Genomic DNA, 18,479 nt, shown 5'->3' with positions numbered 1-18,479 from the left:
AATTTGATTAGTAGCCATGGTATGGACAAGGCATTATGTTAGCAGTGTGGCTGGCAGTGGCTTTATGTAGGACTAGTCTTGACAGTAACAAAGTCTAAAACACAGTATGAATTTAAACAAACACAGAGGTTGGTATAACTAGTAACCTTGGTGTATATAAAAGTGGCCAGTGAGGTGCTTTGTTTTGCAACTTTTTTATACTAGTAAAAACCTAAGGGGAAACCCACTTTTCCTGGCATGAAAGTGGTACAGCTTATTTTGCACTTTTGGACTGGTATATGTTATATCGGTAAAGCACTTTTCTTGCTCACACAGGCTCTCCCTGTCTGAAGAGGCTTTGTTGAGAAAGCTGTTCTGACAACTCCTTCTGGGCACGGATTTGGCCCTAATTTTGTAAACTTCCATGGGCACACTGTCATGACCTTGTAAGAATGATTTCTCCCATTTATCTTTAATATATTCCAGACAGTTTGAAACTGAAAAATCCTCTCCTGTACCAAGAAGATACACGAAAAGGATGGACACTATGGTAACTATATTGACCCCAAAGCTAATTAAACTTACCTCAGTGCAGCGTTCCCTTGTAGACAAACCCAGAAGTGCCAACTCCATCAATCATTGCCTCACTCACCTCCCTGACCTATCTTTAAGACTAGAAAAGAGATGATCAACTCCTCTCCATTTCAGTTTTGTGCCCCCCAGCCTGAAGATCTTTTTAAGTCCTAGCTTCTGGCACAATGCCTTCCAGTCACTGGTGAGATTCAGCAGTGCCAGCTGCTAGCAGAAAATCCTACTATTCAAGAGATGACCTTACGTGCTCCGCGTGCTGCTTTCTCATCCTGCCTAAATCATGTTTCCCCATGTTTGCTGCCTGCACTGACACTGTGATGTAGAGAGATAGGTTGGAAGTCTTCTGGAGCAAAAAATGCTATGTAAAATGTAAGAGATTTTATGCTTTTATTCAAAATGATGGTGAGACAGCCTTTTTTCCTTAAAGAAATTTAAAAAAAGTCACACATAGCATCCAAATTTTATTTTGAAACCAATACCACAAGATCCATCCTTATTCTCTTATGAAAGATCCACTGTAAAATCATGTAATGCCTTGCGAATAATTTTAGTGATTCACTCCCATGCAAATCTCTTATTTTCCAATGCAAATATTGCACACGGTACTCTTAAACATGAACAAGACATAAACCAATTTCGTTCAGATTATGTTTGTGTCATAAATAAGGTTCTGTATCCACTCAGTTCAAATCGGTCTTCTTAAGCAGGCTTGCACTCGTTTAATCCTGTCTATGACCTCAGGCAGCCTGTTCTAAATGCATGACTCTTGCATGTGAAGAGGGAAGCTTGGAAAATAACATTGAACTGAGCTAAGGCTAAATCTATTTGGATTCATTACATCTATGACTGGACTGTCTTTGTAAATAATAACTTATTTAAATATATTTTAAGAACTGTCAGTTTTGTGTATGGAAAACAGAATCATAAGAATATGAAACACTCATTAAAGTTTAGGAGACCCTCAGTCACCAAAAAAATGGCTTGTTGTCCCCTCATATTTTACATAAGATACATGGTCAGTTCATGCCTCCTAAAATCACTACTTTCCTTCTTTCCCTTCCTTTCCACACCACTCCTTTTCAGTTTTGTGCTCATATTGCTAGGTTAAGTAGATTTTATATATGCAATTCTTGGTGTGTGTGTATGTCTGAAATGGCTGCTATCACTGAACAACAAGCCAGTATCCAGGCACATTTTGATGATTTTTTTAAAGAACTTTAAGAACTTTTCAGCAGCATGAAACATGGGAAAGTAGCAAAGTTATGTACAGAAAGCTAAATATCACATAGTTGACTGTGACTGTTTTTAAACAAAAGTCTTTGAAAGCATTCCCCACTAAAGCAGAGCTGCAAACAGATAACACTTCTGAAAGATGTTAACCTGGTTTTGCTCTTGTTTGAAAAGGGTTCAGTTCTGACAGCTTCCTTTTTTTTTTAATACAACTTATTTTTCTGTTTTAGGCTTCATTTAGAAGCCCCAATAAGGTGCTATAGCTAGAATCCTTCTGTGGTTCTGCTGCCACAATTAAGGGATTTGACTCATGCTCAGGCAGGACTGACTCAGGAGCAGGAGTGGCTTGTGCTCGCGTGGCTGAAATGTTTCCTGCTCACAGCCATCTGTTTTGCCCTAGCTTTCTCCCCTCTTCCGAGTTTACTAACCCCACTGCAAGAAGGGCTTGATTTCTTGGGAAGCAGCTGTAAACACAGAGTTTTTTAGGTCTGGCAAAATAAACTAGCACCGATACAGGGTTCCCCAATGCACAGCAGTTCACTGCCTTCACTCGTGAGTCATCCCTGCAGTGAAGGTGGGACAGGAGAACTGTGGCTGGGAAACACTCCAGCTCTCTCAAGGTTAGTTATCCTTGCTCACCAGTTAAAGACCTTAGCTTGTGGACACACATTTTCTCCCAGGTCTGTCTGTAGTGGCTGAAGTTACTATTATCCCTAGCCATGTATTGGCAGGTTGTGTTAACCTAGACAGTTTTGCCTAAGAAAGATTAAAGGAGGTAATATGAGGTAAACAGAAAGTTGCCTCCCCAGAGAGGATACTGAAGATGTATGCGATTAAAACATCTTTAGTGTGTGCTGCTGCTGCTTCCAAAACAAAGTTCACTATAAGTGGTGTCATGTCCTATGCAACATCTGCTCAGCCAGAAAACCACCTCTCAGGTAGGAGTTAGGTGGAGGGAATGCAAGTCCTCATCTTTACCACTGCAGTCCAAAACCTGACAGTTTATCTTAAGCTCGCCTGTATCAAAAGTTTAAACTAAGCTATCTGACTTTGCACTAAACTGGCTGAGGATTATTCTCGTGTTCTGTACTGCCATTCTCCTGAGGAGGTGATAAACTTGGTGAGGGGAAAAAGGAAAGGTGGAGGACCAAATAGCTACAGGCAATATCTTCTTTAAATGCTACAGTTCACTTGTCATACCTCTAAATTTTCAGTGACAAGAATAGGATCAAATGGACATCACGTGAGCCTGCAAAGTTCCTAAATCACATTACACAGTAAGTGCGCAAATGCCATACTCTGCTTTTGTTTTAGGGTTGCAGGGCATACCTACACCAGTGCAGATAAACCAGTCTGAATTGTCTTGGCCTATGAGCTGACAGCCATTGAAACAATTAGAATATTTTTTGCTGAATTTAATGGGCATGTAATTAGACTTTAAGTGTAACTCTAGACAAGCCAGTATGGATTTGTATGGTCTAGAAATTAAGAGTAAATTAGCAAAGCAAGTAAAACATCTTAACAGGAAAGGTAATATATGAATGAGATGGATTAAATTGCCAGGGAAGATTAACTTTTTTATTCTATTCCTTATTTTTCAGCAATTCATTAAGCAATAGATATTTGCACTACTGGTCTTGTTATGAGAACATACCAGTATTCTCGGGAAGAGGATTCATTAGAGCTATTGTGCTGGTAAGCCCCAGAACGATAAAAACAGAGGAGCTAAGAAAATACATTATGATCACTGTGTGAAGGGAATTTGATTGTGCAGGTCTAACGTACTGTTTGTTTACCATATGAAATGCTGCAGATGAAGGCCCAAGGTCTTTAATGACAAATTAATCCTCAACAGACAGTTAAGCAAAAGGCTATTTTACTTGTGAACAACAGCAACCAAACTACATTAAAGATGCCTTAAAGTAGAGTGCCACCTGGAAACCTTTGGTGATTCGTGCTAAAATCATTTAAGAAGTTATTGCCCCCAGCTGGCTGCTGTACCCCTCTATAGATGTTACCACACCTACAGCAAAAACACTGTTTACTTCTCAGCCACACCAGCCCACAATCCAGCGCATTATCTTAAATTGGAACTAATGGCCATTTACGGTAATATGTCAAGCTTGAGACTATGGCAACTGAAGAGCAGACATAGTGCCTGTTCTGCCAAGTTCATGAAGAGACAACAATTTCTTTCAGAAAAGCAGAGTGGACAACCAGAGCAATACTATCCTAAGTTGCCCCAACAGTGCTCTTTTCAAAGCATTCTTTTATCTGCCTTTATTTTGCACTTTCAGTTGATGTCACTTAACTTTTTTGAGTGATAGGTAAACACAACTGCTGCTACTGCAGTTCATGTGGCCATACCCAAGCCAGAAAGTGGCTCTGATGCTCTGCTATCAGTGTAACCACAGCAATGTGAAGCTGTGTAGTCTTAGATATAGCAGGCTGTCTTCACTAACAACTTGTGGGGATAGCTTCATCCTAAGGGATCAGTTGACACAACATGAAGTGCAACAAGCCTCAAGTCCTTTGCATAAAATGTTTTGACTGGGAAACACTAGGGAAATGACCACTGCTATGAAAAAAACACATTTATTTAGACCATCTGCATTCACTCTGTTGGCAATGGTGGCCACTTCTGAGCTAGTCTCTAACATGTGTCAAATCATAAATGCTACCTGATTCTTTCCAGGAAATTTTTCCATATGATATGACCCTGCTTTCTCAAAATGGACAGTTGCTCCCTCAGTGCTTTCTCCATTATGCCATTACTTCCTCCATACTTTCTCCATTATTCCTTTCTGAAGCTCAAGAAGTCTTCATTTCATACATTAGTTTTAGGGGGAAGAAACATAAAATCTTTAACTTGCTTTGTGCAGACTTCTATTCTTGGGTATGAATGTTATTGGCAAGAATTACCTCCTTTCTTTCTTACAGTTGAATCTGTTGTTGTCCGTCAGGAGCCAATGTATTGTTAAAGTTTTTAAGCCTTAGTGATGCTAAGCCCTGATTTAAAAAAAAAAAATTTTGAACAAATTGAATTATCATTGATTAAACATATTTGTTGCCATATTCTTTAAAGTAAAAATCTTATTTTTATTGGTTGCTTCCAGAGAAATTTCTAGTTGAAGTAGAACAAAGCAAATTGCAGCTGCCAAAAAAAAAAAATCTCTTTTGGTCAGAAATATTTTTGCATCACCCTTGCTCTTTGACTTCCCTTACTTGGTCTTATTTACCTACTTTCTCAAATGTATAGCCGTTGCATCCAGATCCCCATGTAACATTGTACTTGTTTATAATTCCAACCTGTATTCTTTTATCACACCAATTTTCTATCTTCATGCTCTCATTAAGGTCAGCCCTGCTGTCCTCTTGTTCTTTATCTTCCTACAGTTATCTTTATGTCTTTTCCCGCATCTCCAGGAATAGGGAAAGAAAGAGATGAAGGTTTCCAGACTATACTCTCTGAAAAATTACAAAGAGAAGACAGAAACATGATCAGCAGCAAAATTAGAATTTTCCTTAATCAAAATTCCTTAGTCAAAACACTAGCTTGAGCCAAAAGACAGTGTATATATGAAAATCAGTATAGATGTAGAAAATTGAGGGGCTGGGGAAAAAGAGAGAAACATAAAAATTACACTGATCTTTTTTCAGAGAGATGAAGCGTTTCCAAGGGATACATTTCTCAGTAGAAGCTTACGACCAGGCCTTAATGGGAAGAGAGTTTTCAGGTGGCTTCTCCTTTCATTATTAGAAAGATAGAATGCTCCACCCCTATTTGCACTAATAGCTCCCTGGGTAGAAATATCAATATCTCATCCCTCCACATTTAGGATAAGTTTACATTTTTAGGTGGTGGTCCTTTTCACATGTAACTTCAGAGAAATCAGTAGCAACATTCCTTGAAATGCAGACAAACAAAAAATCCGAACCTTCTTAAACCTCTCGGGTTTCAATCAATTGATTTGTCACAATCCAAACCAATGGTTTGGCAGTCTGTAAAGGAGAATAAAAGACTGGCAGAGGTCATATTATAATCTCAGGAAAAGGGCTCACTGATACATCAAAACTCATTTTGAAACTCCTCACACAATTGATGAAAGATGCTGTAACCACATCAAATGCACAGTATTATAATCAGTTTAAGCCAATCTGAAAACACACTGCCATTGACAGGGCAGTTCTGTCCTCTTGCCCTTGGCCACGAGCACCTGATGCCCCTTCTGTGCTGGCACACGTGGTGATCTGGATCGGTTTGCTGATCTAACTAAATACTGATCTGACCACTACCATAAGTAGTGCAGTCTAAGATCAACTTCAACTCATTGTGAAAACATACCCCAACAGAACGACTAATTAGTGCCTTTGTGTCCAAAGAAATCTTGTCTGCCTGTAGTGAAAAGTTCTTTGAGCAGTTTTTAAAAAAGTATATTGATCTAAGTTGCTCTTCATAAGCCCTATGCTTTCTAGCAAAATAATTCTGTAACTTCTAAAATTTTCCAAAAATGCCTAGAATTCTAAATATTCTAAGTCTTCCCTTTGTTATATCACCCAATGAAAGAGAGATGATTCAAATCAGGCATAGGCCCATGATCATGACTATTGAACTACCCAGAAAAAAAGAATGTGAGACTCAGGCAGATTTTTGTGCTTTTATGTTGGCTTTATGCTGATTGCAAGATGACAGGTGACGCTTAATCCAGTAAAAAATCAGAGTGGAATAGACCAGCAAGACCTGATCTGACATAAAATTATAAAATAAATTTAATGATCAGTATTTTAAAAATGAATTTGAATGGACCAAGCTTGTACCACATCAGTATTCTGCATTATGTAGCAGTATTTTTGGTCTAGTACTAGGACCCCATAAGACAGAACTAACTGTACCATCCAAACAGAGCCTGAGGAAAAAGTAGAAATAACACATATGGATAAAGTTATTGTCCCAGTGTCCTACCACTATCCGCAGCAGGGATGACTGAGATGCTTAGGAAGCAGTGTGTCCACCATCACAATTTACACTTGGGCATTTCAGTGACGCTATTCCTCCCTGTAAAACAAAGTCTTCCTGAGGTTTTTCTGGGAGAAAGTGCATGGGCTGCAAGAAAAAAAAGACAGAAAAAATTGTTAAGCTACTCAAAGATCAATACTGAGTTCCTAATTAAACGGGTGATTCTTCTCTCCTCGGTATGTGGTACCAGAGGAATACCTCTTTAGATCAGAATTTCGTGACAGGAACAGACAATTTATGAGATAGGCTTGTCCCTTTGGCTCCTGATAAGGCTGGCCAAAAGTATTTTAAGTCAATAATGTATTGCTCAAAGGTACCATTATATCACAAGGAAAATGTTGAAGTAGCTTTTAATTACTACTTAATTGTCTGAGCATTGTTCAGATGCTTATCCATTAATCACTGTTTTGCTTCTTTCTCCTTTTTCTGTGGCTTAGAAACTTTTACAACATGCAATCTACTTGAGTATATGTGTTTGAGTTAATTTTCCTCAATGTAAAAACTGACAGTAAAGACATACAGGAATAATGAGCCTACCTAAGTCTTCATGTCAAGATCCCCTGCCACCATAAAAAAATCATCAGAAAAATGCAGAAAACACTATCACCCATTCTACAGACTGATGAAATTCTTCCTTGAAACAGTTTGGGCTATTAATCTCTCTTATCTCTCTTAGTATGTTGTTCCAGAAACTTATTTTTCCAATCATCCTGATACCTATTTGATTTCAAGAAATGGTGAAATGCAGCACATTGTCACATTTCACTAGAAAGTCATTACTGTATTTATCTTTTCTGTGATTAACACTGTGAATTTTAGTTACAAGATAATTTTAGGTGAAGTTTAGCTACAAAAGGACTGTAGCAATATCAGGACCTAAATTCAGTTAACTCAAATTAAAACATAATGTATTTGTCAAAAGATTTTTTTATTGTTAAACCACTGTAATAAAGTTAAACAACTTGTAAATTATTCAAAATAATGCACTCTATCCAGCTTGCATCAAGTTATCTCTATTGAAAACCAATGCAAATGAGGTGTAGAAACTAATGATATAAGTCTTCTCTTTCCTAATACAAGGCTGAAATTTTCATTAGTAAATCACAGTATGCCTGGATCACTGATGGCATAATGGGCAATTACATTTCAAATTGACTTTAAAATTAGTTATTTCCTTTATACTTTCAATCATTTAATAACTAAGCACTTAAATCTTCAAGTGATCATTTGTATTTCATTGTCCCTTTTTTCAGTACTAGGTAAGAAATAATTAGAAGGCTATCTTCCTTGTAGCTCCTTTCATTTTAAAATAATACCTATTATTATGTGTGTAATCAGAAGTAGAGCTGGATCATTTTAAATATATAAAACTAAAATTGAATTACATTTGATAGCTCCTACAAATTAGTAGAGGGAACACTGACTATTTTTGCACAGTGATTCCTTAAAATTACTCCAGAATACTGTCTTTTTTGTATTTATTTTCAGGTTGTCTTGTATTTTATTCTGCAATTTGTGTTAGGAATACAGACATATTTACCTTTTAAAAGTGATTTATGTCCTATGAACAAGAGTGCTACTGTAAACTACAAAAAAAAGTTAAATCTCATGTATATCTTAATAAGTATATTTGAAAGTATAACATCTAAAAAATCTTTTTGATTGACAAAGCTGGAAGTAGTTGCAATTTCACATTTATGAAACTGAAACATTTTGTTGAAAACATGTTCTAGTTTCAAAATGAATGCAAAATGATTTTTTATATAGTTAGCATACATACTTGCAAAGGTTCAGATAAAATTAGAATTCAGTCAGGATGAAAAACTACTTAACATGCACAAAAAGGGACCCACAATTAGAAACTGGAAAAGGGTTAGACACAATAGTGGGAATACATAATTCAAAATGTCACTCAGAAATCTACTTTGGAATAACATTAGTTGTATGCTGATACTCCTGTTTGGCAACCCAGAACGTACTTTGGTTCAAAACAGGAAAAGAGAGTGTATTTCACATAGTCCTGTTTGGGATCATTGCAAGAAAGGTGAAACATTTTCTGAATGTTTCTGGGGAAAGAGGAATTTGAAGAGAAGAAATGAAACACCACCATAGTTTTAGTTTGTAAGTTCCTGCAAAGTTCTTTGTAGTTTGGTTTCTAAGAATTCTCATCTCTGGGTTTATCTTTTAATCAATACCAACTTAAATAAAGCTGCTATCTTTCCTCTAGTTTTCACTCAAGAGCCATAATTCATCCCTGTTCAAAATTCAGTCCAGATCTCCTGAAGTCCTCAACATATCTGTCCCAAGGCTTTTAGCTTATTAAGTAAAAAATAATGCACCTTAGCATGGACTAATCTGAACCAGAGCTAGGAAAAGAAAAAGCAGGAAAGAAAAAGGAAGCAAAGTGAAAGATCACATTATAAAAACTTACAGTCTTTTCAGGAGACATCTCCCCCCTGCCAAAAAAAGGCACAGTTCACTCATCCCTAGCTTGGAGTTGTATTCAGATACAAAGCTTTACCAGAAGGAGAGCTGATGAAGACAAAGAAACACACTTGGTGGAAAATACAGCAGAAAGGCCAGCATATGTGGCATGAACAGTTATAGAAAATTGGCAGATAGTGGCAGGAGAATCAATTGACCGGAGGAAAGGTCAACATAAAAGAAATCAGTATTAAGGCCTTGAAGCATGGAGTAAAATGTCTAAATGCAAAACAAAATTGTTTCTTTAGTTTTGATTTATAGCTGCTGCATCATGCATTTCAGTAACAGTTAGCCACATAATACAACATTTCTTTTCAATCCAGACATTGTCAGTAAATGAAAATATCTGATTTTCAAAACATTGTTTTAGAAAGGGAGTATTATATAACTTAGGACTGATGAGTAACTAGTATAGTGTATTAAAATTAATCTAATCTAATCTACTTGGTATGTCTAATACTTAATCAATTAGTCCATTGTTCCACTCTCAAAAGCTCAAATTAAAAACGTATTTAAGAAAGGCAAGTTTTTTTTAAAAAATACATTACATAAATCTTTGCCTCAGGCACAAGTAGCAATCAAGTTACTTGCTTTTTGATGGCAAGAATGTGACTGACCATTAACTTTCCTGGATGCTATCAATCATTGACAACTTCTTGAATCCAAACTAGTATTATCAACATTTATGAGAATGCTTTAGTTTCTTGCAACCATTCCACATTAAATTGCTCTACAGTCACAGATAGTTGTTCAAGCAGCTGTTCTGGCAAAAGGTGGTCCTTTCTCAGCTCATTATTTCTGTCTTTTACCTGTATCTTATCATCTAAGTAGCTCTGCTAGCAGAAGGTGGTTAGGACTAGTCAGCCAGGCTTTATTTTGATAGAGGATAAAGAGCACTCACAAAACTTCTTCTGCAGACAGTGTTGTAAGTGGGGACACTGCTGCCTTTAGCACAGTAAAATTCAGAAAAATATGGCTTTTTACAGCTTAAAGTTTGCATCATGCATATAGGGGTAAAACTACTAGTTTAATTCATTAGTGAAGTAATGTAAATACAAGTAGATAATGGTTGGGGAAAGGATTCTGCCTTTGTCTTCATTTTTGCAAACCTGTGAATGTCTGGGAATATGTTTTGGTCATTGCACCATTACAGCACCTTAGAGACCTTCAGAAAGATATAAAATGAATTCTAAGGATGATATTACTTACAAAATGTTTCTCCTGCAGACTTTCTGATGGTTTGGCTCAGTGGGTATGGGCAGTTGTTCCCTCTCTGTGAGATACCACACGTGCAGCAGAACATGCTGTGTGAGTATTCCTCATCCACTGCAGCACAAAGACATATAGGCTAGTCCAAGCTGGTTTTCCACTGAAGCAAATGAGGAACCTTAATGTGGTCTATTCTAACATCTCTGAATACTAACCTCTAGTAAAGTTTTTTGACAACAGGAAGTGGTGACCTTTTTAAATCAGTCCATTGAGTTTCACTACAGGTTATCCATTCTACAAGCAATCGCTTTCTGCAGATCACCGCAGAAGCATAAAAACAATTGTGTCTTAACAGTAGTTAAAAGTATAGAACTTGCTTATGTCCTTGCCGAGTTCAACTTGACTCCTAGAGATACCAGAGATGTCAAGTAGAACCCACTTTGCTTTTTATTAAAACATCTTTAAAGCTACAGTGAACATTGAGCTCTGAGGAGTTATCTTTGATAACATCTCCTTTGGCCATTTCTTTTATTTATTGATTTGTTTTCAGCACTGAGTATAGGATGCAGTAGACCTGCTCAGTGTAAGCAGGTGGTAAAGTATTTGCCTGATCAATGGCACAAGAAAGCTTAAGTGTTTAGTGGATGAAGAAAGCAAGTGAAAGGAACAGCATAAAAACAGCTATCTTAAGTTGCTGTTAGAAAATAAAATGTGGAACTTCACCTACCATGAAAATTTTATAGAATGAATATTAATACTATGAAGAGAAGTAGGGTGGATTTGCATTATGTATTCGTCTTGTCCCTAGAGTGCAGAGACTGACAGAGACTTGTGACTGCATGCCTACATTAACTACAGCTAAATTTTAATTGAAGATGATTGATTGTTGAGCATGCTATTAATTAACCTCTTTATTCTATATTTTCCTACAGAGTCTGAAATGTCCTTTGAAAGTAAGTTCTCCAGTTTAACTGTCAGAAAGATACTGGCATGAATTTCATTCACAAAAGATGCCATGGTAATAACACGGCAGGAAAGACAAATGGCAAATATTATAGAACTGGAGTTGAGCTCAGGAATGGTTTCATGAGAACCAAAAGATATTTAAATCCAGGCTCTTTACTTCATAATACTAGAGGTAAGCCCTCACAGCTCTATTTTAACAACAAAAAGACAATACATAAAACAAATAACAAAAATTTAATCCCTGGAAGAATTTTTGCTTGGCTGATTTTTTTTTTCCTGTTTAAATGCAGCCAAGTTTGTTTCCTTTGAGGTTTTATCTCTCCCCTCCATGTTGGGTTTAAAACTACACACGTTATTAATCACAAAATAAAATTTCTTTGCTAGTTGCATTATTGTTGACAGGTTTGTGCAATATATCTGATTTCTCATCCTGAAATAATACAAAGGTCAGATTTGTGATATGAATGAATAAAATCATTTGCCTGGAATAAAAAAGAATGCTTGTTTACTAATGCAGAAAAACCTCTTTCTAAATGATGTACTTTTCTCAAAAGAGCACACATATTATGAAGGAACCTTCTACAAACAGTGAGATGAAGAAAAGGAAAGATCCTTCTCCAGTCAATACCAGTCAACACAAGCAGCTGTTCTACATCTAACGCAGCTTCACTCCATCACTTTCCAGCTGCCACATGAATGGCATCTTTGAAGCATCTTGTCAATGATGGACTAAGGCCAATATCAGCACCTTTACTTAACAGTGCAAAACAGATCATGATTCACAGAAAACTAGGAGGAAAACAAGGCAGTTAAAATGATCTACTCACTTTGGGACAGCACACAGTACCAGACAGACTGAGATTTAGGGTGGGATTTGTGTAAAGACTGAAGTCATCTCAACGCTACAGGCCTAAGCCAAATTGATTCTCTGCACTCCATCAGTGTGTGTCCAGGAAAGAGACAGACACCACCAGACGGTGATAATCCCATCCTAACAAAAGTGTCGGGGGAGGCATGATGAATGGCTACCTAAGGTACCTATCTCTTTTCACTAACTATAGAGGAAGCACAGAGTAGACATCTTATTTTATAGGCTAAAATTAGTTGAGATTAAGGCTACCCAGCTGCTCCGAAGTCAGACAGCATTTATTTTCCTTTTACATACATCATGGGAGGTGCAGATAGCAGGATGCAGAGTTTGGAAAGGATGAACAGAGCTCAGTGAGTGGATAGTTATTCAATATTTCCTTTAAGACTCATCTCTCAGTGTGTGCCCTATCCACTATTTACTGCACACCATCTGAATGCTGCACTGAATAGAGAATCATTCATTTTCTCATGGGCTTTTCAATGGTGCTCTCATTGTGGTACTCTCTTTCTCTGCAAATATTAATGAATTTATCTTCCTAACACCCTGGTGGTGTTATTGTCCTCCTCTTACATATTGTGAGTGTAGACACTGAAATAAAATAAAAAGTGTCCGCTAATTTTGTTTTCTTCGTGTAAGGTGCTATCTGGCTGGACTTTTCAGAATGCTTTGCAATTTTTAGGCCTTTGTAAGGTACAAGTACAGTTCCTGTTCACTTCTGCTGCAATTATTGGTGCTTAGCATTCAGTCGAGTAGACTCCAGGTGTTTTAAAGATGGATACCCAGAAAATGAAGAAAAAACAGGGACCCAAATACCTCTATTTAGGGTTCTTCTTATTCATAATACACATTCTAACATTTGCAACAAAACAGAGTACATCTTTTTTGACTGTTTGGTGACTCATTCCCTGCATGAATACACTTCCTCTATTTCCTCTGCTGGCTATGAGACCCTTGGTTTTTTGGGTTGCCCTCTTGTAGATGCTTCAGATATCTGCAAAGATAAAACAGCTACACTCCAAACCATGTCCCAGTCCCCCTGACGATGTAAATTCTCTTAGACTGTGTCTAAACTAAGTGGCAGGTATGTACTGGGGACAGGAAGGGCACAGCTACAGGCTAAATAAAAGGGCCATAGACCAAACCTAAGCTTTGGCCCCCCGATCACGGACATTGCTTGGCTGGTAGTTTCCTGCCTGGCTCCAGTCAAATCTCTCCATGACACTCAGGTACATTTCAGGAGATGGGTCACTAACCAGGAACACTCTTAAAATGCAAAACAGGATGCTGCATCGCTCTGGTAAGTGGCCGGACAGCCCTTACATTATTCTAGAGATTTTGACCCAAAAGACATTCCCACAGGAACTGTGGGAATTATGTCCTAGGGCCATGGGGGCATCACAGAGATCACAGGACCAAATGCTTTGCAGCGCAGAAGCATCCAGCCAGCTTTCAGGGCTCAGCCTGAGCAGTGCCTCTCCATGCCACTTGGCTTCAGGAGCAGGAGCTGGTCCTTGCTCCTCTTACTTAGCGAAAATTCTCATCCAGGGCAGGTCCCGGTGTATGACAGAATGACCTGCCTGCACTTGGCTGAAGGCAACTCTCCTCTTTCCTCTCTGTGGCATCTTGCATAATGTCAGACTTGAAATAAATGCATTGAACAGTACATGCTATTCTACTACTTTGTTATGAAAACAGTCACGGTAGTGTTGTAGCTGGGATGGGCTAAAGGCATAAGAGAGGCAGGGTTCGTAGGAATAAATTCTATATTTTTTTAATTGGGAAATAATTAAAAATATTTTAAAATTACCTCACCCTGTAAATCTTGCTGGTATTTTGAAAACAGGATTTTTTCCACTCTCCTCCCCCCCACCAAAAACAAAACAAAACAAAACAAAACAAAGATGTTTTTCTGAAAGGATTGCTGCCAAAAAAATGTTTTTGCCAATGCTGCGATCTGTCCAGGCTGTATAGCAGGGGCGCACTAACTGGACATGTTAGCTGAATAAGCCCTTTTATTTCAGTGAATTTCAATTACCCTATTAAAACAGAGTATTGCACTTAAGAATACAAGAAAAAAATATAGGAAAAATTTATAGATAAAGTCATCAAAACCATGGTCTGATTTTAACTTAATCAAAGTTAAATGAAGATAAGCACAAATGGTAAATTGAGATAAGCACAGTGTTTATAAAATCAGCATAAATCTTGGCTTCTAAATTGACATAAAAATAAAAAGTGAATAGGATAGTCATTATTGCCAAGCCCACTGGACTTCCAAAATTTAATATGGAATTAATCAGAGTCAATTAGTCTTCACTTTCTATCTCACCTGATAGAAAGAAATTTTATTTTTTCAGCCTCATTGATCATTTTTACCATTTACATTTTGTACCTTGCACAGACCACTCCTTTGCTGCTACATTCCTGCTTTTAATGGGAACATTCTGTGTAGGAAACTGTGCAAAAAATTAGATTTGACATTGCACTGCTTCTGTCTTCACAAGCTCTTCTTTATCTCTGCATCCGTTAGCTGACTGTTTGCAAAGTGGATTTATTTCAGTCTGGTTCTGTCACCATCAAGGTCTTTAAATGAAGCTCTGTTCCCTACATGAAAAGACTTCTTAATTTGTGGTTTTGCATTATGCAGAGATTAACAGTAGCAAGTTATTAACAGTGCAAGGCTATTAAGAGCACGTTTAATATTATTTGAATGATAGCAGAATCCTGTGGAATCCCATTTTGGTATAACTTTATTAATGACAGAAGTATTCAGCTGATTCCATGCTTTTTCATAGAATGACCAATAATAAATTCCTGCCAAATCAGTATGCCTTTTAAGCTTCTTTTCAACTAGCAGTCAACAATTTTGTAGTCTATTAGAGGCTCTGGTTGTTCAACATAAGTACAGAGAAATGAATGCAATTTACCAGTGGCAAAGCTAATAACAGTATTACTACTATTTCACAGAGTTTGCTTTCTCATTTACATATTATCATTGCACATACATTTGGGTGTTCTGGAGTTCGAGTTTTGCATTCAGTAGTCTAATCTCCTAAACTCTCCTTCACTTCAGTTTAATTCAGGCTGGAAGAGAAGGAGGGGAAGCACAGAGGGTTTATCAGCTAATTGGGTTTGTAAGGTGCTAGAGATGGTCATTTCTGGACCTAACTGCAGTGCTTGCAGTTAGGCTTTTCAAGCTGTCTCACTGCTCCTCAGCAGAAGGTCATTGCCCCAGAGCTTGGCTGACATTGGGGATCACCTAGGAGCATGTTTCCCCTGCCTCACCATAGGCACCCACATGGACACTAAGCTGACCATCCCTGTGACTAGGAAACCCTCTCAAGTTCTCTCCAAACACCTCTGCTGGATGATGATTCCCCCATCAAAGTACATGTCAGATGTAAACATCTTAAACTGCCACAGCTGTTCGAAAAGTGATCATAAATCTAAGCTCTTAATCGACATATGCGCTAAAAACTCCACAGATTTAGAGTCAGCTAATACATTAAGAGCACACACCTACACACACCAAGCAAAACTATTCTCCTAGCCCAAAGATTATTTTCCCCTTTAAGTTTGAAAATCTCATAGTCAATCTCCATTTTTATCCCTTTATGATTTTCTCGCAGATCTCTTGGAAAACCAGCTTAGATGTGCTAGTATGATTCACACACCTGAAGACCTCCTTCAGAAACACCTGTTCTAGTTTTCCACTAGAAAAATATTACAATTTGCTCATATGGGACAGACTTATTTTAATTTTGTAGCCAAACTATGCTTAACCTCAGAAGCCTTGTCTTCACAGCACTCTGTATATTTAAATTCCCTGCTGTTGCACAGCTTCTGCAGTACATCCTGTGGGATATTCATATAGATGAGCCCCTGGCAGCTGTCAGTGCTTTTTAATCTTCGTATTGCCCAGCCCTACTCAGAGAAGGGTTGTAATGCAGTTCCAGACTTCATTTTCTCTGGTGGAAAAATCAATTTAACAGATTTCCATCCTTTCTCACCCCAGTTACTCATTCCCTCCCTTGCACCACAGTTTATCACCTCCTTGGCTGTGCCTGTGTTCCAGGACAATGTGTGTTCAGGGCCATGCTCTAAATTAGATTAGTGGAATAATCTGGGTTGAAAAGTCATTTTTTCTGGATGATTTTTTTTTAAGCTTAAATCATTTTGCTCATCCTACACAGTTGAATAAAGTCTTATCAATGACAGCTTTGGCAGAACTGAGGTGATAAGCATCAGCAAGGGAGTGGAAACTAGCAGCTCGAGAGGAAAACTTTGTCAGAGGAAAAAACATTCATGGACCTCTATCCTTAGATGCTGTATGTTTCATTTCTTTACCTGGAGAACCCCAACTCCTGTTTTCTATGGTATGGAACCCCTGCAATGCAAAGAAATCTTAGGAACAAGTTTAGTAATAACCATGAACTCCACTGATGTTATAGTGCCCTCAAAACCTTTATAATTTTTATTCAGGCAAGACAATTGTTACCCAGTTCCTAACTTTATTGTATATTCAGCTTTCTGCCGGGCTCCAGAATTCACAGCTCAATGAGAGCTGACTTTGCACTTTCCATCTGAAAAATTATGTTTTGATACAAAAGAAGGTTTTGCTCCACCATTGCACAAAACCTTTTGTTGCCTAGTTTCTTTTCAGCTTGAGAGTGAGATAATCAACACAGAATAGACAAAAGCTTGAGGAAATAATTAGCTACATTTCTGAAATGCACAGTACTTGCATACACAGTACATAGGAATAGCCAGAAAGAGAGTGTTCAGTCCGTGACCGAGATTACAATCAGCAGTAAAAATCCTGGAAATACTTAGCCTTTAGATATGGGACAAAGGTATGTAGGGCATACCTACCCAACTGTAGTGGGTAACATTTTCTCCTGGCTAGTTAATGGTACCAGTATAGTGATAGGGTCTTTAAATTGCTCTGATCTCTGTTCAGAGTATGTTTTTCAGGTAGGCTCAGCTGTTTTTGACACCACAATGGGAAGTCCTACTTAGACTCACATTTAAATATGGATAGCTTTGATAGTGGCCACTTTACAAAGAAATATCTGGGCAGTTAAGATAAACAAGTGTACTTGTAGCTCAAAATCTCTGAGGAAAACATTCAAGAGCAAGGCAGTTGGCTGTTGTTTAAGTTACAGAAGAAGAGGACCAGATTTCACACTCAAACGAAATTGTGAGGTTCCCAGGGACTCTGCAGAAGACCCTCAAAATCATGAAAGGTCAAATGGCTTTAATGGTTTTCCACATCGGGGAGTAGTTTTTTGGGTTTCATGTGCATTTCAATGTGCATTCATTTTAAAAATAGTTCATCAAAAGCAATCTAGGACCAGCTGGAATTTAACGAGCTCTGCTGGATCTTGCTGCCAGGGCTGCAGACATTACCCTCAAACTGGACAGGGCAGGGTCTCAAGACCCCAGGCTGGGCTGAGATGGGGCTGGGAGTGGGCGAGGTCGGGGAGGGCTGGTGGTGCCCCAGGGCCATGACAAACTGAGAGTCAGGTCAAAGACTAACAGGGTAAGGGAGGATAATGTCATCAGATAAATCTGCCAGAACTCATTTGCCACAGGTTAGTTCAGAAATTACAATGAAGAAAAAAAAAGAAGTCCTAGCAGATTTAACAGTTTGCTGAATTCAAATTGTTATGCTATTGATACACAAATAAAACATACTCCAGGCCTCTAAGTCACTGAAAAGCAATCATAAAATTACTGCAACCAGTAAACATGCCACAAAGGTAACAGAAGCATGAAGTAAATTTTTGAAGGCCTAATTTTGCCCAGTACATGAGAGGAGGGGAATCTGATCTATTGTTAAATAATGTCACAGAAAAGATTTTAGAGACAAGAGTTCTTGCAAATATGTTTTTATTCAAGCCTAGTGATCCTGCCTCCTTCCTGCTCCCACTACATTCCTGATTAAAAAAAGAACAGGATTTAATATGTAACTCTTTCACTGCTTGTCTTTTCTCCTTATCTTGTGGGCCTGTGCGGCGTATTAGCACACAAGGGAAAAATAAATCTTTTGCCCTTTCCACCTTATCTTATGAATAGGTAAAGCTCTTTTTTAAAAAAGAAATTTAAAGCAAACAAGCAAATAAATAAGTA

The sequence above is a fragment of the Dromaius novaehollandiae genome, chromosome 1, assembly GCF_036370855.1.
Source record: "Dromaius novaehollandiae isolate bDroNov1 chromosome 1, bDroNov1.hap1, whole genome shotgun sequence".
In the NCBI taxonomy this organism is placed as follows: domain Eukaryota; kingdom Metazoa; phylum Chordata; class Aves; order Casuariiformes; family Dromaiidae; genus Dromaius; species Dromaius novaehollandiae.
Note: the sequence above shows the minus strand (reverse complement) of the source record.